The following is a 22,219-nucleotide window of genomic DNA, read 5'->3' on the forward strand; positions in this document are numbered from 1 at the left end:
TTTGTTGATGGCACAAATGGCTAGTGCCCAGCACTTGAAAGTGCATGTCTCTGGTGTGGTAAACTTACACAGAGATCCCCTTTGGGTACTTGTTCTCTGTATTGAAAAGTCAGAGAATGGCCAACTCTCCTGCAGTCTTGTGAGTTGCTTGGGCATCTGTAGACACATGGCATGATTCTGAGTGATCTGTACAGGCCATGTTTATCACTACCCAGCTGCTTCTGCTGTTCTTTCCAATATGTCGACATGCTGTAAATGCTACCAGGCTTTTCTACCTAATCTCCTACTCAATTTTGCATTTCTTTACTGAGTTTTTAATGGCTTCTATCTTGAAAATTTTTCAAAAATATTCATCTCTGTAAGACACATTTGTACAATTAGTTGCTGAGTCATTTGATAATTTGAATTAATGTTTCCTAGGAACTCTTCTAAGAATGTCTTCATGGCTTTTATTGAGGCCTTATGCTTTCTAAGCAAGCATTGAACTGAACTACTTTTGCACCCATCTTCATATCTTTTCAAGTGATTCCCATCCCCTAGTCAATGGTAATTATTGAGCTAACTTGTATCACAACAGGCTAGGTGACTGGTCCAGAATTTCCTAGTTTAGTGTCTGGCCTCTTTTACTCAGCAGGATGTTGTCCTGAGTCACACATGTTGGCACATTAGTTAGTAGCTCATTTTTCTACCACTTTAAAGTTTAAGCCTGAGAAGATGTGTTATACATATGGTGTTAACTTAAGTCAATACATTTTTGAAATTTCAGGCTCCAGAGTATACATTCCTAAGTTAGAAAAGCACTTTTACTCGTACATTCCTTCTCCGGCAAGGAAGAATAGGAGTCCCATTTCAGATAGTCCTTCAAGAGAGCTCCAGCTGAAGGCTTTGCCTCGGGAATCCTATCTTCTGCCAGAGCCTGGCCTTACTCCTGGTCTTGTTCCTTGCCTTGGAATCCTCGGGCTCTCTGAGGAAGCCAGCACAGATGACAGGGCCCAAATATCCTAGGTTGGACATCCCATTAACATTCCTGCTTCTTCCACTGTCAGTTTCCCTTATACACTATTGTTTTCAAAACCTGGTTAACTATTTTACAAAATCATTTACGGCTTCCATTCCAGAGAGGGATTATCTATGCTTGACATTTGCTCTATTTCCAGAGAGAAAATAGCTTATAGAAGTAAAATAATTTTAGTCTATAAAAAGAATCTATCTATCTATCTATCTATCTATCTATCTATCTATCTATCTACCTATCTATCTATCTATCTCTTCTGACACTAGTTAATAATTAGAATAAAGTACCAGGAATCAGACTCCTTTGTTGTGAGACAAGACATAGTTAATTCTGTGTCTAGTATAGAACAATTGTGGAGGATGGTTACAGTGAATGTAAAGGATGAGTAACAATGAGACATATAGAGGGAGATGTATTATCATATATTAATATTGATAGTAAATGTTCAAAACATTTTTAAAACAATGTACAAGTATTCTGGTTGCATGTTTATCTGCAAACCATCAGAGAACCTGGTACCCATGAGGGATGTCAGAGGGTGTCATGTCCCCCTAGAGCTAAAGATATAGGTGGTTGTGAGCCAAATCTTTCAGGTCCTGAGCATTGAACTTGAGTCTTCTGCAAGGGCAGTATTTGATCTTAACCACTGAGATAATCACTACAGCCCCTATAATCTCTTTGTGGAAAAGTAATTAAGTTAAACAAAATATGTAGAAATTACCATTTTAATTCTTTCCCTAAAATTATTTTGAAAATAGTTTATTTCCTTATTGGTTTTCTCTTGGGTAAATATCAGCATTGTGAGAAAAGTCTTCTCCCTTGCTTGGTTGATTGATCAGAATGCATGACCATAATTTCTCTAGTGGTTTAATTTCCAAAAGTTGTTGGCTTTTGAAGTGCTGGTAGAGCTGATGTGTCACAACTTCAATGTGTGGGTGCTCTTCCTATCTCCTTGTACTAAGGCCAAATCTAAGTGGATCAAGGAACTCCACATAAAACCAGAGACAGTGAAACTTATAAAGGAGAAAGTGGGGAAAATCCTCGAAGATATGGGCACAGGGGAAAAATTCCTGAATAGAACAGCAATGGCTTGTGCTGTAAGATCGAGAATCAACAAATGGGACCTCATAAAACTGCAAACATTCTGTAAGGCAAAAGACACCGTCAATAAGACAAAAAGGCCACCAACAGATTTGGAAAGGATCTTTACCTATCCTAAATCAGATAGGGGATTAATATCCAATATATTTAAAGAACTCAAGAAGGTGGACTCCAGAAAATCAAATAACCCCGTTAAAAAATGGAGCTCAGAGCTAATCAAAGAATTCTCACCTGAGGAATACCAAATAGCTGAGAAGCACCTGAAAAAAAAATGTTCATCATCCTTAATCATCAGGGAAATGCAAATCAAAACAACCCTGAGATTCCACCTCACACCAGTCAGAATGGCAAAGATCAAAAATTCAGGTGACAGCAGATGCTGGCGAGGATGTTGAGAAAGAGGAACACTCCTCCATTGTTGGTGGGATTGCAAGCTTGTACAACCACCCTGGAAATAAGTCTGGCAGTTCCTCAGAAAATTGGACATAGTACTACTGGAGGATTCAGCAATACCTCTCCTGGGCATATATCCAGAAGATATTCCAACCAGTAAGAAGGACACACGCTCCACTATGTTCATAGCAGCCTTATTTATAATAGCCAGAAGCTGGAAAGAACCCAGATGCTCCTGAACAAAGGAATGGATAGAAAAAATGTGGTACATTTACACAATGGAGTACTACTCAGCTATTAAAAAGAATGAATTTATGAAATTCCTAGGCAAATGGATGGACCCGGAGGGCATCATCCTGAGTGAGGTAACCCAATCACAAAAGAACTCAAATGATATGTACTTATTGATAAGTGGATATTAGCCCAGAAACTTAGAATACCCAAGATATAAAATACAATTTGCAAAACACATGAAACTCAAGAAGAATGAAGACCAAAGTGTGGACACTTTGTCCCTTCTTAGAATTGGGAACAAAACCCCCATGGAAGGAGTTACAGAGACAAAGTTTGGAGCTGAGAAGAAAGAATGGACCATCTAAAGACTGCCATATCCGGGGATCCATCCCATAATCAGCCTCCAAATGCTGACACCATTGCATAGCAAGATTTTGCTGAAAGTACCCAGATATACCTGTCTCTTGTGAGGCTATGCCAGGGCCTAGCAAACACAGAAGTAGATGCTCACAGTCAGCTATTGGATGGATCACAGGGCCCCCAATGGAGGAGCTAGAGAAAGTACCCAAGGAGCTAAAAAGATCTGCAACCCTATAGGTGGAATAACAATATGAACTAACCAATACCCCCGGAGCTCGTGTCTCTAGCTGTATATGTATCAGAAGTTGACATAGTTGGCCATCACTGGAAAGAGAGGCCCCTTGGTCTTGCAAACTTTATATGCCTCAGTACCGGGGAATTCCAGGGCCAAGAAGTGGGGGTGGGGGCGAGGGGAGTAGGAGGAGGGTATTGGGGACTTTTGGGATCGTACTGGAAATGTAAATGAAGAAAATACCTAATAAAATAAAATAAAATACAATTGAACACTTAAAGAAAAAAAAATGTCCAGATGTACGTATTATTAGCTGAAAGACACCTACCTCACTGATATGTTGCTTGCCACTAACATATTGAGCATCAGAGCTCAGAAATATAACACTCTAGTGCCCATTTTGCACCCTTAATGATCATAGGGTTAGTTGGTTACTTTGGATGCTTCTGTTGTCCAGAGTTAGTAGACAGAACTATGTGGATGCAGCAACCTGGGGAACACCCATATGTACAGAAAGCTATTTTAGAATTGGATATTGCTTTCTCAGTGTCCTAAGGTACAAAATTTTAAGTGTAATCATCATAAGAAATATTGAACTTGTGTGTGTTTGTTTTTGTATGTGTTATCAGTATAGAAGGGAACAACAACAAGTGTGTACCCTTTCTTTACATGAATTCCTTTATTCACTGAGTCATCACATCGGTCCTCTGTGTGTTTTCATTAAAATTTAAAAATAAAAGCTGGGTGTGGTGGCGAACGCCTTTAATCCCAGCACTCGGGAGGCAGAGGCAGGCGGATTTCTGAGTTTGAGGCCAGCCTGGTCTACAAAGTGAGTTCCAGGACAGCCAGGGCTATACAGAGAAACCCTGTCTCGAAAAACCAAAAAAAAAAAAAAATTTTAAAAATAAAAATTCATTTGACCAAAGGTGATATACAATGGGAAATTAAGCACATAAAGAAGTTACAAATCATTGAGGGTTAGTAAATATGAGTTAAAATCAGGAAGCGCTATCACTTTAAATGATTGGAATGGCTAAAATACAGAGCAGTGGTAAGAAGACAAAAAACACTGGACAGTCTGTGAATGGGAATATAAAATGGAAAATTATATATATATCAATTTAAGAGTTCCTTTCAAAACTAGAACTATAATAGAAGAACTAGATAGTACAGAGTTAGACATTTACCCCTGAGAAACAACGTGTATAATCATATAATCATGAAGAACTACATATGGATATTCATAAAGACCTATCTATAGAAATTCATGAAGACCTACCTAGAGATATTCAGAACACTATTGATTTCCTTTCCTGAAGATAGAGCCTTGATTCCAGTCTTCCTCAGCTTCTCAGTGCTGGCACTACAGGTATACAGCATCTTGTCCTGCTGTAACTGATCCCTCCTGCCTGTCAGTACACTGGGGAAAACACCCTCTGCCTGTCAGAGCAGGAGTTGCTGAGGAAGTTGCTCCTAGATGCTTATGCTGGACTACTCAGCAATCAAAATAAATCAGCTACTGATTTGTGCAACAGCACTGGTTGTACCTCCACGGAATTTAAGGTGAATGTGAATCCTCAAAACCTGCTCATATGCAGTCGTGAGTCTGCTTGAAGTGACTGGAATGTGAAGAAAGCTGCAAAAATGCCCAAAGGACCAAACTATTCTTTGTTGAAGAACATTTGTATATGGCTTCATGCATGTGATTTCAAACATACTCACCGACTACAATAGCCGAGTCAGTTCACCGATATTGTCGGAAAGATACAAGTACAAATCACAGGATGGAAGTGAGAGTAGAAAGTACATTGATGTCATGGTTAATGTTTGACAAAAGTACCAGTGTACTTCTGATAAATCAGTGGGAAAGGATGATGGCCTTTTCCACCAACACCATTGAGATGCTGGCATATGTATGTGCCATAGAACAAAGCTGCACACCAAAGCCAAGCTAAGCACCCTTTGGAAGATAACAAGTGTGGATTTTGTGACTGTAGGTTAGCTGATGGTGGCTTAGCTGGGGAGCCAGAAGTAGAAATAACAAAGGAAAAAATAGACAAAGCGAGTGCCGCTGTGTTGAAAACTGTCACACCTCAAAGGACACGATCAAGATTGTGAAAGGTCAGCCACCAGAAAAAAGAGATGGCTGTATGTCATCCTTCTGAAATCTCATTCAATAGGGCAGCTGCATGCCTGGGGGGGGGGGGGGAATGGCATCTGGTTAGTCATCCCAGGTACACTGTTCTGCTGTTATGAGAAATTTTTCTAAAGGAAGGAAATACATTAACCTGATGTTGGCTGGAAATAAATTTTCCCCTCCATGACAGTTAAATCTCACATTTCTCAATGTTGTCTGGCTATTATATATATTTTCTTCTCCTCCTAAGTATAATTCAAGAAGGAGAGAGACATGTGGAAAAGTAGCAAATGTCAGGCAGAATTCAATGTTAGCCTCTTGGAGACATCAGGAAGTTGTTGGGTGCTGTGACTGACCAACCAAACATTACAACTGTGAGGCAGTTGCTCTTCAATGTTAACTAATTCCAGCTATGGCAGACTATTATTGTGAGATTGCATCTGCTAGGAATGCCAGGAACTACACCTATTAATGTTTTTTTTTTTTTTATATGTGACTGCCTCATTATGAGCTGAACAAAGATGATGCAATAAACATGCTAATGTGCATGGGGAAAGCTCAAGAGACCCCAGGACTACACAAAGAGCTAGGAAAAAGGGCTATAGAGAGAGGGAGAAACGGTCTTCCCCAGAAGGCCAATGCCAATTTGTTATCCAATACCAAGTGGACAGCCCTGAAGACATACAAGTAACAATATACAGAGCAGATGGTATTTACATACATAGGAATATATCAGTACAAATATGTATTTAATTAATGAAAAAGAGGCTAGAAATTTGAAAGAGCAAGGATGAATATATGGGAGGGCTAAGTGGAAGAAAGGGAACAGGAAAATGATATAATTAACTTCAAAATATATAACTTCAAACTGCAATAACTTCAAAAAATTGAAAGAATTAAGATTAAAACTGTTTTGACAGATAAATTTAATTTTTAAAAGAATATTATATTCTGAAGTTTTCTAGGAATGCTTTCAGTATTTCTTTTCTTTTTTTTTTTTTTTTAAAGATTTATTTATTTATCATATGTAAGTACACTGTAGCTGTCTTTAGACGCACCAGAAGAGGGCATCAGATCTCTCATTACGGATGGTTGTGAGCCACCATGTGGTTGCTGGGAATTGAACTCAGGACCTTTGGAAGAGCAGTCAGTGCTCTTAACCGCTGAGCCATCTCTCCAGCCCTCAGTATTTCTTAAAACTGGCAATAAGTGTAGGAATATTCAATAGAGAACTGCAACATTTCAAGCATAAGAACCAGGCTCACTCCACACTCTCTGCTGGTCAGGTGCTCTCAGTTCACTCTCAGAGATGTGACATGGCCTCCTAACTTCTACGTTCTCATGTTCAGATTTATATTTCTTATTCTTTCAAAGTATCTCTCAGTCCAGTGCTTCCCCTTAAAGATAAACTGCAAATTTTAACACTACACTTTATTCAACTCACCTACATAAAACATTATCATTTTGATATGGAATTAGTATGAAAGTATTGATATATTTTAATATAGGATAAGATATATTATTAAGAAATCTTGGAAATCAGGCGTTTGTACCACTGATCCACACCCTGTTCCCTATAAGGGTTACCCAGAAATGAGAGTCACCTCTAGAGGCAGCCTGGGAATGAACCAACCCATCATTGCACAGAGATGGCATGTCTCCTTGTCAACTAGCAATATTTGGATTCTTTTGTAATCTATTCTTGGCTCAGGCTGCCATGTCGTGAAAGAACATTCTAAGGCAGAAATAACTGTGACTAACAATTCATGTAGTTTCAACATCAGTATTTTAACATCAGTTCTTAATTCTAATTTTTCCATACTCCTCCATGGATTTTGCCATCACTCAGTGTCTTGTGATGCATCCATGAGATTGGTCTTGACTAACTTTAAAGCAATCCACATAAATCCACATGAAGGTTCATGTACATAAATGTGGTTAATATAAGTCTCACACATTCTGATTCTGTGATTCTGTTTACTAGGTCCTTATATCCTATTTCACTAGTGGAACTTAGGCTAATGGAATGAAGGTGATGTGTTCAAGGTAGAGCCACAGTACAGTGACTGCTGTTGTATCATGGCAAAGGAGATATTTTACTAAATGTGATAGTTAGATATTAAGCGAAGATACCCGTTAGTAATCACAGAGACATGCTTGAAGCCACTCGCCCCAGGAAATCAAACATCTTGCTGCTTAAACCTCACGTATAAACTATCACAGTGACACATCAGCAGAACTCACCACTCCTCATTCTTTGAGTTGTCTCAAGATCACTTCACTTATCTTTCCTAGTGTTCTTGTTGCTCTCTGTGATAAAATGCCTGACAGAAAAAGCAACATAAAAAAGGCAGTCTTTATTTCAGCTATGGTTTGAGGCTGTAGTCTATAATGGAAAGAAACTCTTGGTAGCAGAGAGGAGGGGAGTGATCTTTTGCATCTGCTGACACAGGGCTGAGAAATGATGACTTGTTCTCATGCTTGTCCTCAATCAAGGACAACCCTGTTGAATAGTGCTGCTCACATTCAGGACGTGCCTTTTTCCTACCTTAGTTAATACTATCAGGAAATGCAACCTCCCCTTCCCCCCACCCCCACCCCCACCCCGGAAGCTTCTCTCCAAGCTGATCCTAAAACCTGTAAAGTCAGCCATCAAAGTTAACCAGCACAAGTTCACCCTTTGCCAAATTTGACATCCAAATATTATCTTCTCTACCTCTGGTCTTTGTAGGCTTGTAACCATCTTATAATGCAAAATGCATTCAATCTTATTTCAAAGTGTCCAAAGTCCTTACCACTTCCAATAATGTTTGAAAGTCCAAAGTCTCTCCTGCAACTCATTGAAATATAACCATGAGCTCTGATAAAAGAAAAGGTTACATACTCCCAATACATGATGCCACAAAGTAAATATTTGCAGGCCTAAAGGGAAGACATAGGTGACATACTAAGGAAAGGTCAGACAAAAGCAAGAATATATACAACAGGAAAAACATCAAACTCTACAGCTTCCTGCCTGGCATCTGGGACTACAACAGGCTTGGGTCGGTGGTCTTCTTCTTCTTCTTCTTCTTCTTCTTCTTCTTCTTCTTCTTCTTCTTCTTCTTCTTCTTCTTCTTCTTCTTCTTCTTCTTCTTCTTCTTCTTCCCCTCCTCCTCCTCCTGCTGCTGCTGCTCCTCCTTGTTTTTTTTTTTTTTCAGTTGACAGTACTTGTAAACATCTCAACTTCATAGTTTCATGCAATGTCATCAAGGGCCTCCTTGGAGGAAGCAAACTGTGCCACAGATTGCCTGGATTTAGAGGTTTTTCTAGAAACTTGGAGAAAAACTTCCATGACCCTGTAAGTCTTATATCTATCATGCTTGAGACCCAGGTGCCTTGTGAATTATGCTGCCATGTTCACATCTCTTCATGACTCTGTGAAAAATGTTAACTTGGGAGATGCTTCTCAAGTTATCTCAGAGGGTTTATGGCCTAAAGTTAGTTCTTAGTACAAAGTGAAGTGGGCCTTCAGACAGGTTGTATTTCCCATCAAGTGGGACTTGCTGACCTAGAAAAGAGAACAGGTACTCTTTGAAAACTCTTCCTCTACAGTAAAGGAATTGACCATGAAACAGAAAATGATACTCCATGCCAACAGATGCCCTCTGTCCTGGAAAGTAAATGCTCAGGTAAGAAGAAAGACATACATTCCTCCCATGAAGTAGACTGTCTTTCAAGCAGAGTGTTCACCAATATCAGAAACTGCCAGACAAGTAGACTCTAAAGACCTATTATCAGGGACATTTGTTTGAATTCTTGAGTTCATTTGCATTGATTCAGCAGAGGAAATATTTGAGCACATTTCAGAGACATGGTAGAGTCTGATGGCCCCTGTGCATGAAGACCAAGATACTACCTAGAATTTTTTATTAAGAGTCAGACTGAGTCAATATGAACTGTAGAAGATGTAGCCTCAGCCATAATCTCTGTTTGTCTGACTCACTCAAAACTAGTTTTCTGGTCATTTCTGATCTCTTTATGTTCCTGTCATGCCATCCTTGTAGATGTGCATCCCTCTCTGATATGTCATCCAGCTTCAGTGAACTGACCTGCTTGTGGCATGGCTGAGACCTCTGATGCCTGTAAATCCTCTTAGACAGGCACATGTTCCTTGTTGGGTAAAATGGCAACTTAGCCCATTGTGAAAGACTTAGTGAACGTTGGTTGCTTTCTCTACTCTACAAGTTCTTCCTGTGTAGTCCACCACAGCTATGCAGTCCCTTGGGGGAATCCAACAGCATAGAAGCTGTCAGTGTCAGTCATACTCACCCCTATGTGTGGCATTGAAGCCTTCATTGTTGTATACCATAGGAGCCTATAAGGACTGTATCTCACTCAAGTTGCTGCTATCATGGCCTAACTTACTATCTTCCTCCCTGTCATAGGAGAGGTACCTGAAAGGAATTTTGACCAGTGACAAAAGTTTCCTGACTTAAAGTACCAGTTGTGTATGTTCAAATTAGGGATGCTAAAATGTCACACTTTCCTCTTTGTCACTGTTAGCCCATCTCTCCATGTAGTATGATTGAGAAAGAAGAGTTTTACCTGTGATACCAGCTACAGAAACAGAGCTGTGATTGGCATTCTGCTATTTCATAGAGTGATGACCAGAAGGAAACACTGGGTCATGGCATTACCAAGATACTTGACCCAGCAGTGTCAAATACTGTAGAATTATCCAAGTCAGAAATCATCCATGTTTCTCATGTTACATAAAGCAAAGACTAAAGTCCATTTTAAAAGTCATCCAGATCTTCAGCTGGCAGCAAAAGTCATAATTCTTACAAGTTCCTTGGGTTACAGTACTCAGACACTTTCAGCTTTTCTTCCAGCCAAATCTAAACTGAGTGCTGAGAAACCCTGGGGAATATAAGGGGAAAAAAAGTTGCTTGTCTCTCTTACAGTTTTCAGAGCTTTAGCAGTCATTGAGAAGCTTTAAAATCAGACACTGAGCAATATAAGATTTCCTGTTTAGCAAGAGGCTTGGAGAGAGTGAATGCTGAGGGACAGAAGAATTCAGTTCATGTGCCTAGCGGACCCTTAAGCCACTGGGTAGGAATCTGGCCAGAATGCCTGCTGATCAGTGCCTATCTATCAGGGCTCTTGGTCTGTTTTTATGTGTGCTTTTCCAGAAAGAATTTAATTTGTGTGATAGAAAAGGAAAGGATGGGAGAGGTTGAATCACAGCTTAGATTACAGATGGAAAACATGGTTTTGCCTGTTTAATTCTTTATAGGTTTTGTCCTTTATTCCTTGATCCTTTTACTTTATCCAAAATCTTAACAGGAAATGTTGTAATGTAAAAATGGGTAATATTCAGCTACAATGCTGCTTTATTCTGGGTTCTCTGTTTATAATGTATTTTCTAAAATACAATGAAACTTCCTCTAAAATAAAGGTGAAACCAGAAGAGTGTCAAAGGACCTAATAATGAAATCAGTACTCTTAGAATCAAGGCCCTAATTTTCCATCTATGTGTAACCAAGTGCCTCTATAAAGTTCTAGAAACCACTTCTCCCACACAATCTCATTATCATTAGTCATTTCCTTCTTACAAACTACCCTGGTGGCTGAAATTTTCTTTCTGGAGTCATGAGGTTATCTAGGTACATTCCCTTTGGCCAGGGACAGTGCTGGGGGTTAGAGGCAACAGAACAGCACACTGTTTAAATTTAAAAAGAAGCCCCTTTTGATGATGGTCACAACTGTTGGTATTCTCAGGGGAGGATCATGAAATCAAAATGAAATTCATCTATAAGATAAGCAAACATTTCACAGGGCACAGCTCTGCTCTAGTAAGCTATTTTTTGTTGAAAAATTTAAACTATATACTATTGTTTAATGCTTGATATCTGAGTCATTTGTAATAGTGTTCAAGCTAGAAAATCATTAGGAAAATACCACTGCTGTTGCAATGATGTCGCAGATGTCCGAGAAGGTTGGCTGGCTTTCAAAGTTCTCAAAGTAATTAACTGGGGAGAGAAGTAATTGTTAGTAAATCTCAAAGTTAGCATGTGTGGCCTGGCTGCTGCCTTCAAGCAGACTCTTTGATTATGTCCTCTTCTCCTGACAGGCTGATCTGATCCTGGAATAGTGCCACTCAGTAGTCAGAGAAAAACACCAGTCCTTATTTCTCCATATGCATTTCCTGTCAATATGCAAGTAAACAGCCTGATGCACCCCCTAACAGATGCAAAAGCTGAGCTTATGGACAGAAAGTGAACTTGCTAGCATCCCACAGAGCTCATATGTGGAGGAGAATCACTTTGGGCTCAGCTTCTGCTTCCCTATGTCCACAATTTACTTTATGATGCTAGCCTTTATGTCAGGGCATGTATTAGACAAGATGAACCAATGCCAAGGCCAATGATCTCATTTAGAGCTTTCTAGAATATGCTCTGTCATCTCTACTCTTACTCTTGCCATTGCCACCTTTAGGAATGAACATGAAAGGACAATCATGCAGGGATGGTCACCAATATTCCTATGTTCCTTCTTAGATAGAAAAGAAATGAGAGAAGGCAAGGATCTTCAGATTCCTGAGACTTCATAAGGACCTGTCCTATCTTTCCTGAGAGAAAGAGACCAATTCTCCATCAAAGCAGTGTGGCCATTTGTTATTGTTGTTGTTGTTTTAAACAAATTATCAAATTATCCTTCTTGGAGCTTCTCCCTCTATGTAGTTCTTGCTTCCTTAAATAAGCAGGGTGGGCAATTGTCCCTTGGGTCATTATTCATAAGGTGCCACCTGAGCCAGTGGGCTTTGGGCACCACAGTGTTCCTGCCTCCCTGACAATAACACCGTTGTCTGTGCTCTTGAGTGGGATACTGTTTATCTGGTCAGTAATGAAAATTCGTTTTAGTAGAAGTCAAGAGCAATGCCAGGATGACAAACAAGGTGACATATAGCAAGAAATAATCACAAATAACCTTCAAGATAGTTTCCTTTTCTTTTTTCAAGAACTTGTTTTGAAATTCCAGTTTAATCACATTTTTCTTTTCCCTTTCATCCTTCAAAACACTTGATGTATCTTTCCCCACCCTCCTTCAAATTCATGGCCTATTTTTTCATTAAATGTCATTCCATATATATATTTGTACACACACACACACACACACACGTGTGTGTGTGTGTATATATATATATATATATATATATATATATATATGTATGTATGTATATAGATGCATGTATATATTTTGGTCCATATAATGTTATTGGTGTGTATATTTTTAGGGATGACTAGATAGCACTGGACACTCAATTAATGTGCTCTTTTCTAGAAACAACCACCTCTCCTCTTTTCAGCTCTGCTCCATTGCCCGTAGGTCTTTGTCTACTTTGAGGCCTCATAGGCTCTTCTCCATCCAGTTTGGCATATTTTTTTTGCTGTCATGCTTGTTCAGCTCATATCTAGGCAGTCATTGGTAGGGATTTATGGGTGTACATCCTGATGTTAGTAGGAAACATAATCTCACCATTCTTGCCTGTTACATTCTTTCTTGCCCTTCTTCAACGATATTTCCTGAGCCTTTGTTGTAGGGACAGGTTTATAGATGTATCCATTGGGAGTGAACTTCCAAACTCTGTATTGCGATTATTTGTGATTTTTCTCTAATGTTCTCCAAATGTTGCAGAGGAAAGTTTTTTTTTTTTGCTTTTTATTATTATTTTTTATTATTTTCAATTGAAGAATATATCATTTTATACCCATTGTTCCTAAAATTTGACCAGAAAAATTGAAATTACCAATAATTTCAGCAAAATATTGTGATACATACCTGACATACAAAATCTACCAGTTTAATACGTATGAGTAACAAACACGCTGAGAAAGAGATCATGGACAGGTTCCTCTTCTCAGTTTCTCAACTAAAATAAAATAAAATAAAACATTTAGAATATACATAATAGAAGAGATAAAAATTCTCTACAATGAAAACTTTAAATGTGTGAAGAAAGAAATTGGGAAACATACTAGAATTTCTATGTAGCTATAGCTTGGCAGAATTAACATTGTGAAAAAAGACCTTCCTATCCAAACAATTTATTTGTTGATTTCAATGAAATAAAAATCAACATCCTCATCTCATTCTTCACATAAATAGAAAGAAAATCCTCAAATTGATATGGAACAACAAAAGACCCAGAATAGCCAAATAGTCCTAGAGAAGTGTTTGTTTCTATGCATACTGCTCATTTTAAGTGTTAAGTGCATATATCTAAGACCCCAACATTTATACATTTGTTTCTTTTTTTATTACGTATTTTCCTCAATTACATTTCCAATGCTATCCCAAAAGTCCCCCATACCGCCCTCTCAATTCCCTACCCACTCATTCCCATTCTTTTGGCCTTGGCATTCCCCTGTATTGGGGCATATAAAGATTGCAAGTCCAATGGGCCTCTCTTTCCAGTGATGGCCAACTAGGCCATCTTTTGATACATATGCAGCTAGAGACAAGAGCTCCAGGGTACTGGTTAGTTCATCACGTTGTTCCAACTACGGGGTTGCAGATCCCTTTAGCTCCTTGGGTACTTTCTCTAGCTTCTCCATTGGGAGCACTGTGATCCATCCAATAGCTGACTGTGAGCATCCACTTCTGTGTTTGTTAGGCCCCGGCATCGTCTAACAAGAAATAGCCATATCTGGGTCCTTTCAGCAAAATCTTGCTAGTGTATGCAATGGTGTCAGCTTTTGGAAGCTGATTATGGGATGGATCCCTGGATATGGCAGTCTCTAGATGGTCCATCCTTTTATCACAGCTCCAAATTTTGTCTCTGTAACTCCTTCAATGGGTGTTTTGTTCCCAATTCTAAGAAGGGGCACAGTGTCCACACTTTGGTCTTCATTCTTCTTGAGTTTCATGCGTTTAGCAAATTGTATCTTATACCTTGGTTATCCTAAGTTTTGGGCTAATATCCACTTATCAGTGAATACATGTTGTGTGAGTTCCTTTGTGATTGTGATACCTCACTCAAGATGATGCCCTCCAGGTCCATCCATTTGGCTAGGAATTTCATAAATTCATTCTTTTTAATAGCTGAGTAGGACTCCATTGTGTAAATGTACCATATTTTCTGTATCCATTCCTCTGTTGAGGAGCATCTGGGTTCTTTCCAGCTTCTGGCTATTATAAATAAGGCTGCTATGAACATAGTGGAGCATGTGTCCTTCTTACCTGTTGGGACATCTTCTGGATATATGCCCAGGAGAGGTATTGCTGGATCCTCCGGTAGTACTATGTCCAATTTTCTGAGGAACCTCCAGACTGATTTCCAGAGTGGTTGTACAAGCTTGCAATCCCACCAACAATGGAGGAGTGTTCCTCTTTCTCCACATACTCGCCAGCATCTGCTGTCACCTGAATTTTTGATCTTAGCCATTCTGACTGGTGTGAGGTGGAATCTCAGGGTTGTTTTGATTTGCATTTCCCTGATGATTAAGGATGTTGAACATTTTTTCAGGTGCTTCTCGGCCATTCGGTATTCCTCAGGTGAGAATTCTTTGTTCAGTTCTGAGCCCCATTTATTAACGGGGTTATTTGATTTTCTGGAGTCTACCTTCTTGAGTTCTTTATATATATTGGATATTAGTCCCTTATATGATTTAGGATAGGTAAAGATCCTTTACCAATCTGTTGGTGGTCTTTTTGTCTTATTGATGGTGTCTTTTGCCTTGCAGAAGCTTTGCAGTTTCATGAGGTCCCACTTGTCAATTCTCGATCTTACAGCACAAGCCATTGCTGTTATATTCAACAATTTTTCGCCTGTGCCTATATCTTAAAGGCTTTTCCCCACTTTCTCCTCTATAAGTTTCAGTGTCTCTGGTTTTATGTGAAGTTCCTTGATCCACTGAGATTTGACCTTAGTACAAGGAGATAGGAATGGATCAATTCGAATTCTTCTACATGATAACAATCAGTTGTGCCAGCACCATTTGTTGAAAATGCTGTCTTTCTTCCACTGGATGATTTTAGCTCCCTTGTCCAAGATCAAGTGACCATAGGTGTGTGGCTTCATTTCTGAGTCTTCAATTCTACTCCATCGGTCTACTTGTCTGTCACTATACCAATACCATGCAGTTTTTATCACAATTGCTCTGTAGTAAAGCTTTAGGTCAGGCATGGTGATTCCACCAGAGTTTCTTTTATCCTTGAGAAGAGTTTTTGCTATCCTAGGTTTTCTGTTATTCCAGATGAATTTGCAGATTGCACTTTCTAATTCGTTGAAGAATTGAGTTGGAATTTTGATGGGGATTGCATTGAATTTGTAGATTGCTTTTGGCAAGATAGCCATTTTTACAATGTTGATTCTGCCAATCCATGAACATGGGAGATCTTTCCACCTTCTGCGATCTTCTATAATTTCTTTCTTCAGAGACTTGAAGTTTTTATTATACAGATCTTTCCCTTCCTTAGTTAGAGTCATGCCAAGATATTTCATATTATTTGTGACTATTGAGAAGGGTGTTGTTTCCCTAATTTCTTTCTCAGCCTGTTTATTCTTTGTGTAGAGAAAGGCCATTGACTTGTTTGGGTTAATTTTATATCCAGCTATATCACCGAAGCTGTTTATCAGGTTTAGGAGTTCTTTGGTGGAATTTTTAGGGTCACTTATATATACTATCATATCATCTGCAAAAAGTGATATTTTGACTTCACCTTTTCCAATTTGTATCCCCTTGATCTCCTTTTGTTGTCGAATTGCTCTGGCTAGGACTTCAAGTACAATGTTGAATAGGTATAGAGAGAGTGGACAGCCTTGTCTAATCCCTGATTTTAGTGGGATTGCTTCAAGCTACCCACCATTTACTTTGATGTTTTCTACTGGTTTGCTGTAGATTGCTTTTATCATGTTTAGGTATGGGCCTTGAATTCCTGATTTTTCCAAGACTTTTATCATGAATGGGTGTTGGATCTTGTCAAATGCTTTTTCTGCATCTAACGAGATGATCATGTGGTTTTTGTCTTTGAGTTTGTTTATATAATGGATTACGTTGATGGATTTCCGTATATTGAACCATCCCTGCAGCCCTGGGATGAAACCTACTTGGTCAGGATGGATGATTGTTTTGATGTGTTCTTGGATTCGGTTAGCAAGAACTTTATTGAGGATTTTTGCATCAATATTCATAAGGGATATTGGTCTGAAGTTTTCTATCTTTGTTGGGTCTTATTGTGGTTTAGGTATCAGAGTAACTGTAGCTTCATAGAATGAGTTGGGTAGAGTACCTTCTGTTTCTATTTTGTGGAATAGTTTGTGAAGAACTGGGATTACATCTTCTTTGAAGGTCTGATAGTACTCTGCACTAAACCCATCTGGTCCTGGGCTTTTTTTGGTTGGGAAACTATTAATGACTACTTCTATTTCTTTGGGGGATATAGGGCTGTTTAGATCTTTAACCTGATATTGATTCAAGTTTGGTACCTGGTATCTGTCTAGAAACTTTTCCATTTCATCCAGGTTCTCCAGTTTTGTTGAGTATAGCCTTTTGTAGAAGGATCTGATGGTGTTTTGGATGTCTTCAGGATCTGTTGTTATGTCTCCTTTTTCATTTCTGATTTTGTTAATTAGAATGCTTTCCCTGTGCCCTCTAGTGAGTCTGGCTAAGGGTTTATCTATCTTGTTGATTTTCTCAGAGAACCAGCTCCTCGATTGGTTGATTCTTTGAATAGTTCTTGTTACCACTTGGTTGATTTCGCCCCTGAGTTTGATTATTTCCTGCCATCTACTCCTCTTGGGTGAATTTGCTTTCTTTTGTTCTAGTGCTTTTAGGTGTGTTGTCAAGCTGCTAATGTGTGCTCTCTCTAGTTTCTTTTTGGAGGCACTCAGAGCTATGAGTTTTCCTCTTAGAAATGGATACAGAAATTATGGTACATTTACACAATGGAGTACTACTCAGCTATTAAAAAGAATGAATTTATGAAATTCCTAGCCAAATGGATGGACCTGGAGGGCATCATCTTGAGTGAAGTAACACAATCACAAAAGAACTCACACAATATGTATTCACTGATAAGTGGATATTAGCCCAAAACTTAGGATACCCAAGATATGCGATACAATTTGCTAAACGCATGAAACTCAAGAAGAATGAAGACCAAAGTGTGGACACTGTGCCCCTTCTTAGAATTGGGAACAAAACACCCAGGGAAGGAGTTACAGAGACAAAGTTCGTAGCGGTGATGAAAGGATGGACCATTTAGAGACTGCAGTATCCAGGGATACATCCCATAATCAGCTTCTAAACGCTGACACCATTGCATACACTAGCAAGATTTTGTTGAAAGGACCCAAATATAGCTGTCTCTTGTGAGACAATGCCGGGGCCTAGCAAACACAGGAGTGGATGTTCACAGTCAGCTATTGGATGTATCACAGGGCTCCCAATGGAGAAGCTAGAGAAAGTACCCAAGGAGCTAAAGGGATCTGCAACCCTATTGTTGGAACAACATGATGTACTAACCAGAACCCCGGAGTTCTTGTCTCTAGCTGCATATGTATCGAAAGATGGCCTAGTCGGCCATCAATGGAAAGAGAGGCCCATTGGACTTGCAAACTTTATATGCCCCAATATAGAGGAATGCCAGGGCCAAAAGAATGGGAATGGGTGGGTAGGGAAGTGGGGGGCGCTATGGGGGACTTTTGGGATAGCATTGGAAATGTAATTGAGGAAAATATGTAATAAAAATATTAAAAATCAAAAAAAAAAAAAAAAAACGAAATGCTTTCATTGCGTCCCATAAGTTTGGGTATGTTGTAGCTTCATTTTCATTGAACTCTAAAAAGTCCTTAATTTCTTTCTTTTTTCCTTCCTTGACCAAGGTATCATTGAGAAGAGTGTTGTTCACTTTCCACGTGAAGGTTGGCTTTCTATTAGTTATTTTGTTATTGAAGATCAGCCTTAGTCCATGGTGATCTGATAGGATGCATGGGACAATTTCAATATTTTTGTATCTGTTGAGGCCTGTTTTGTGACCAATTATGTGGTCAATTTTGGAGAAAGTACCATGAGGTGCTGAGAAGAAGGTATATCCTTTTGTTTTAGGATAGAATGTTCTGTAGATATCTGCCAGATCCATTTGATTCATAACTTCTTTTAGTTTCACTGTGTCCCTGTTTAGTTTCTGTTTCCATGATCTGTCCCTTGGTGAAAGTGGTGTGTTGAAGTCTCCCACTATTATTGTGTGAGGTGCAATGTGTGCTTTGAGCTTTACTAAAGTTTCTTAAATGAATGTAGCTGCCTTTGTATTTGGAGCATAGATATTCAGAATTGATAGTTCCTCTTGGAGAATTTTACCTTTGATGCGTATGAAGTGCCCCTCCCTGTCTTTTTTGATGACTTTGGGTTGGAAGTCAATCTTATCAGATATTAGAATGGCTACTCCAGCTTGTTTCTTCATACCATTTGCTTGGATAATTGTTTTCCAGTCTTTCATTCTGAGGTAGTGTCTATCATTTTCTCTGAGATGAGTTTCATGTAAGCAGCTAAATGTTGGGTCTTTTTTTGTCTAGCCAGTTTCTTAGTCTATGTCTTTTTATTGGGGAGTTGAGTCCATTGATATTAAGAAATATTAAGGAAAAGTAATTGTTCCTTCTTGTTATTTTTGTTGTTAAAGTTGGCATTCTGTTCTTGTGGCTGTCTTCTTTTAGGTTTGTTGAGGGATTACCTTCTTGTTTTTTCTAGGGCGAGGTTCCTGTCCTTGTATTGGTTTTTTCTGTTATTATTCTTTGAAGGGCTGGATTTGTGGAAAGATAATGTGTGAAATTGGTTTTGTCGTGGAATACTTTGGTTTCTCCATCTATGTTAATTGAGAGTTTTCTGGGTAAAGTAGCCTGGGCTGGAATTTGTGTTCTTTTAGTGTCTGTATAACATCTGTCCAGGATATTCTGGCTTTCATAGTCTCTGGTGAAAAATCTGGTGTAATTCTGATAGGCTTGCCTTTATATGTTACTTGGCCTTTTTCTCTTACTGCTTTTAGTATTCTATCTTTATTTAGTGCATTTGTTGTTCTGATTATTATGTGTCGGGAGGTATTTCTTTTCTGGTCCAGTCTATTTGGACTTCTGTACACTTCTTGTATGTTCATGGGCATCTCTTTCATTAGATTTGGGGAGTTTTCTTCTATAATTTTATTGAAGATGTTTGCTGGTCCTTTGAGTTGAAAATCTTCATTCTCATCCACTCCTATTATCCGTATGTTTGGTTTTCTCATTGTGTCCTGGATTTCTTGGATGTTTTGAGTTAGGATCTTTTTGCATTTTCCATTTTCTTTGATTGTTGTGCCAATGTTCTCTATGGAATCTTCTGCACCTGAGATTCTCTCTTCCATCTCTTGTATTCTGTTGCTGATGCTCCCATCTATGGTTCCAGATTTCTTTCCTAGGGTTTCTATCTCCAGTGTTGCCTCATTTTGGGTTTTCTTTATTGTGTCTACTTCCCTTTTTAGGTCTAGTATGGTTTTGTTCATTTCCATCACCTGTTTGGATGTGTTTTCCTGTTTTTCTTTAAGGACTTCTACCTGTTTGGTTGTCTTTTCCTGTTTTTCTTTAAGGACTTCTACCTGTTTGATTGTGTTATCCTGTTTTTCTTTAAGGACTTGTAACTCTTTAGCAATGTTCTCCTGTAATTCTTTAAGTGAGTTATTAAAGTCCTTCTTGATGTTCTCTACCATCATCATGAGATATGCTTTTAAATCCAGGTCTAGCTTTTCGGGTTTGTTGGGGTGCCCTGGACTGGGCGAATTGGGAGTGCTGGGTTCTGATGATGGTGAGTGGTCTTGGTTTCTGTTAGTAAGATTATTACATTTACCTTTCGCCATCTGGTAATCTCTGGAGTTAGTTGTTATAGTTGTCTCTGTTTAGAGATTGTTCTTCTGGTGATTCTGATTACTGTCTATCAGCAGACCTGGGAGACAGGCTCTCTCCTCTGAGTTGCAGTGGTTAGAGCACTCTCTGCTGGCAAGCTCTCCTCTTACAGGGAAGGTGCACAGATATCTGGTGTTTGGACCTCCTCCTGGCCGAAGAAGAAGGCCCAAAACAGGACCTTTCCCAGATGCTGTTTTGCTTTGGCAGGTCACAGAAGCTGTCAACTTCTGTGGTGCACACTCTCACCTGTGCAGACTAAGTTCCTTAGTTCGGTGGAGTCCTGGAACCAAGATGGTGCTCCCTGCTCCTGAGCAGGAAAGTTTTCTCGATGAGGAGTGAAAATTATACTTTTCTGTGAGTATAAGGACAAATGTTTATAAATTATTTTTAGGAATTATGCTGGCTTAGGTTTCCAATCCCAGGTGTAATATCTATTTTAGAGTGTGTCTGAAGTCCAATTAGAGAGCTGTTGGTTATTGCTAAACTGTGTGTGCCACTACTATACGTCTAGGGTTATTATACATAGTGGTTGTTGATGTGGTTCATAGGTATCAGAGTTTGGTGGAATTGTTGGTTGCCTCCTGTTTTTAAAACTTGCTTGGTGTTGATGTTTGCATCTATGGTTTGGATCCATCCCATAATCAGCCACCAAATCCAGACACTATTGCAGATGCCAGCAAGATTTTGCTGAAAGGACTCTGATATAGCTGTCTCTTGTGAGACTATGCAGGGGCCTAGCAAACACAGAACTGGATGCTCACAGTCAGCTATTGGATGGATCACAGGGCCTCAATGGAGGAGCTAGAGAAAGTACCGAAGAAACTGAAGGGGTCTGCAACCATATAGGTGGAACAACAATATGAACTAAACAGTACCCCCAGAGCTCGTGTCTCTAGCTGCATATGTAGCAGAAGGTGACCTAGTCGGCCATCATTGGGAAGAGAGGCCCCTTGGTCTTGCAAACTTTATATGCCCCAGTACAGGGGAACAGTACAGGGAGCTTGAGCCTGAGCCTACATGACAAGCTGAGTATATTGCAGGTTGCATAGCTGGATCGGTGGAGTTGCTCAAGCCCTTTGGGAGCCAGAAGATCATTAGTGAATCCCAGATGTGGGGCACTCTGCTTTTTATACTCATGGGCTTTGGTTTTTCTTTCCTTGGGTAGTGACTCTATCTTCCCTCTTAGAATAAGAAATTATGCAAATTATTTTGGATTTTATAGGAGCTCATAGTTGGGAGACTTGACTTTTAAAGAGATGTCAGGTATTTTAAAGAAACTGAAGCTTTAAAGTGTTTGAGGATTTTTCTTTTTTTTTTAAATTTATGGGTCTTTTAAAAGTTATACTATATGTTATATTGGGATATTGATATTAACAGGAGATATTGGGGATAACTCAGAAAGGAAAGGTTATTGGCTTAATAGTGATGCTTGTGTTCCAAGTTGACAATGGGTCAATTGTGCTGCTAAGCTTTTTCAACTAGACACAAGCTAAGGTCATATTGGAAAATGAAACTAGGAAACATCATTTTATCCTTCAATCTCTTCAATTGCTTAGTGCCATTGGTTTATCTGACATTTCATAGGTTGATATGAAAACGAGACAGGGTTATTTACCAAGATCATTGCTTCCCATGCATTAGAAGAAGCTCCCATAGCACTAGCCCGCTCCTGAGTTGATGCACCTGACATAGCAGAGTGCAAAGGCTACAGAGAGCAAAAGACACTGCTACTTTCCCTAAAGTTACTTACTAGGGATTTTGATGAGCTGTGAGACCTCAAATGAACAGGTGTTTTGCTGTCAATTTACCAGCAGGAGATGATGCAAATGAGGA

At 39.2% G+C, this 22,219-nt stretch overlaps 1 protein-coding gene across 2 annotated transcripts in view; it reads left to right on the forward strand.

Moving 5' to 3' along the window:
• Gabrg3 (gamma-aminobutyric acid type A receptor subunit gamma3) overlaps window positions 1–22,219 on the forward strand; it is a 657,289-nt gene that overhangs the window by 395,135 nt on the left and 239,935 nt on the right. The window lies entirely within an intron of this gene.

The sequence above is a fragment of the Mus caroli genome, unplaced genomic scaffold (assembly GCF_978045245.1).
Source record: "Mus caroli unplaced genomic scaffold, Mus_caroli_1 scaffold_8, whole genome shotgun sequence".
Classification (NCBI taxonomy): domain Eukaryota; kingdom Metazoa; phylum Chordata; class Mammalia; order Rodentia; family Muridae; genus Mus; species Mus caroli.